The sequence below is a fragment of the Macadamia integrifolia genome, unplaced genomic scaffold, assembly GCF_013358625.1.
Source record: "Macadamia integrifolia cultivar HAES 741 unplaced genomic scaffold, SCU_Mint_v3 scaffold1950, whole genome shotgun sequence".
NCBI lineage: Eukaryota > Viridiplantae > Streptophyta > Magnoliopsida > Proteales > Proteaceae > Macadamia > Macadamia integrifolia.
The window spans coordinates 63,636-66,619 of record NW_024868433.1 but is presented as its reverse complement, the minus strand read 5'-3'; positions in this window follow the sequence as shown (position 1 = coordinate 66,619).

The following is a 2,984-nucleotide window of genomic DNA, read 5'->3' as shown; positions in this document are numbered from 1 at the left end:
TTTTTTTTGGGAGGGGGGGTGGGGGGGGTGGGGTGGTGTCTCCCCTTAAAGGTGTTTCTCCTACACATAATTCTTTCTTAATTTAGGACAATGATGAATGAGACTTGTAGTCAAGTCTATTTTGGTCAGTGGAGAAAGTGGGGCAGGGAAAACAGAGACAACGAAACTGATTATGCAGTACTTGACTTTTGTTGGTGGTCGGGCTTCTGGTGATGATCGGAATGTGGAGCAACAAGTTCTTGAAGTAAGAGTTGTAGTGCATTATTGCATTTAATGTAGTTCATATAAAATTATTTCAAACGGATTGCCAATAACTAGATTAGGGGAGTTTGTTGCTACTACTCCCTTCCTGTCAAAATTCTCTACTGTTCGTTGTATTTGTTTATCGTTCACTTCATGGTTTTGCTTTTGTTGGATGACAGTCAAATCCACTGTTGGAGGCATTTGGTAATGCAAGGACGGTTAGAAATGATAATTCAAGGTGGGTATTGTGGTTCTCCAGTAGGCAACCTTAGTTACTGTATACATTGCTTTGTGGTTATAATCTTGGCCTATATCATCTTGTATTGTTTCGGGGTGAGCCTCATACACTCATCTTTGAGTACTTTTATTGAATGATCTTGTTCCGGGTAGAATTGCCATGGTAAAAAATGCATGCGAACATTTATAAGGTAATGAAGAAAAAATTTAATTGGAAGTGAATTATAAGGTTGTACAAGCCTAGTATTGCTTGAAATAAGTTTTCAAATTTGAAAGTATAGCCCAGAGATTACTGTATGCTGTGCATAATAAGTAACCAAGAGTTGGAGCAGTGTGATGTACATAAAACAAAATGATCTGCAGGGATACATATGCGTGTTGATATGCTATTAAAATTGGTGTGATCTAGGATTCCAAAACCCAATTATAAGGAAGCACTACAGAAAATGTTGTGATATGGGCTTCCAAAACCCAATTTTAATTTCCAGCCTTGGGAAATGCATGGGTGGATTTCAGGCACAGACGCATTACCTGAATTTTTGTGTATAGAATTTTTGTGTATATAACTCCTTTCAGAGCATACTTTCTATGGTGCCTAGGTGACCCCAAGGCGTTGGTGGGGGCCTGGATGCAAAGCAGCAACAAGAAATGCATGTTGCCCACCTAAGCTTCGTTGATGCCTTGACAAATATGTTTTTTTCTTTTGAAGAAATATACAAGGCATTATGCCCAAGAAAAGATGAAACAAAGCTAAACAAAGCACTAGAAAGAGTACAGGAGATTCCAAGTGTCAACAATAAGCCGATTTTTGGGGGAGGGTCATCCGGAGAAAACCAGGATCAAAATCTCTGTTTTTCCCATCTATGTTTTTCATTGTTTTGTTACTTGCAGAACGTGACACGTGGACAATAAGGAGATCAACGGTCAAGATTGAATGAGGATTATTACACCCGGTGCGTTGGTCTTAAAGTTGTTCACGTGTCACATTCTGCAGGTAGCAAAACAAGGAAAAACAGGAATGAGAAAAACAGAGGATTATTTTCCAGAAAACCAACAAGAGTGAATTCAGCAAAGATACCTCACAACTAGGTGGTATTCAAAGCTAATAAGCTCATAAAAATGCAGAAATGAATTCAAGCCTTAAAGCCCACATCTTTAGAGCTCAAGGTCTTAAAAACCAAAATCAAAAGCAGTTTCAGAGACCAAAAATGAGGAAAAGATACCAAACCCTTAAAGAACTTAAGCACAGATTGAAACCACAAAACTTCTCCCACCCAATTGGAACAGGAACTAAGTAAAATAACTAAAAGAGTACAAAACCCTAAACCCTGAGTCTTGTGAAACAAAGTTCTTGGAATATATTAAAAGCAAAAGCAAAAGCAAAAGGGGAAAGTTGATGTATGAAAACAAAAACAAAAACAAAAAACGAATAAACAAAACAGGGGAAGGAGCTAGAACCCTAAAAACTAACTGAAAATGAAAAGCTTGGTAGCTGTTTTCTTGGAGAATCTGCCCATCTAAAGGCCATTCCAGATTCCTCTAAATGGGTCCACAGAGTTCAAATCCATCATATTTGAAGAAAGACTATGGAAGCTGCAACAAAGAACACACAAGCATCTCTCTCTTTCTTTTTTCTTTTTCTTTCTATAAAACCCACAGCAGAGCTCAAGTTCTTTGGCTTGTGTTCCTTATATATGACTTCGTATGAAAGAGAAAGCAGAGCATTCACCCAAAACCCTAAAAACCCCAAATCAAATTCTATGTGAATGACTCCACAAAAACCCAAAAATCCAGTTTATCGTCTATAAACTCAGTTGGGTTTGGCTTTGACAGAATGAAAAGGGTCTCAAAATGGAAAATCACAGAAAAAGAGGGTTTAAATCTTCTGCCTACTCAGTAAAATTAATCGAGGAAGAGAGAGAAGAAAAATCTTGGCAGAGGATTGCATTTTCTTGCTCAGTATGTCACGAGATGGTACAGATTAAAGGGTGAAAAACAAAAAAAAACAGAGTAAGATCTCTCTCTCACTCACTCTCTTTCTCTCTCTCTAGAAGAGTTTGAGGGTATAAGATGAAGATTGGAACAGGGGAACCAACAATGGCCGTTTTCATCAGTACCCCCTGGAGTCCGGAGTTTGGACCGCAAGGGTTTTTTGTCACCGGCCAATTTAGTGGATTTTATGGAAATGTAATAATACTTTATCTGATGATGTGGCAAATGGGTTGGTGGATTGAGATTTCTAGTGTGTATCTGGCATCAGCTTTATTTGTTAACGGATTTCAGGTGGTTCTAGAGAAGAGGCTGGCTGGTTGTTGGGATCTAATCTAACCTATAGTTTATCTTATGTGCAATGATTTGAACTTTTTTGGCGTTTTTGGCCCATTTCATTAATACATGTGTGGCTGATTGAGGTTATACGTTGGGCACTTTAGGTTCAATGGCTTATGATAAACTTAAACACAGATTGATACTGGTATATGGCCGGAAAGCTCCCTTGTCCCCCC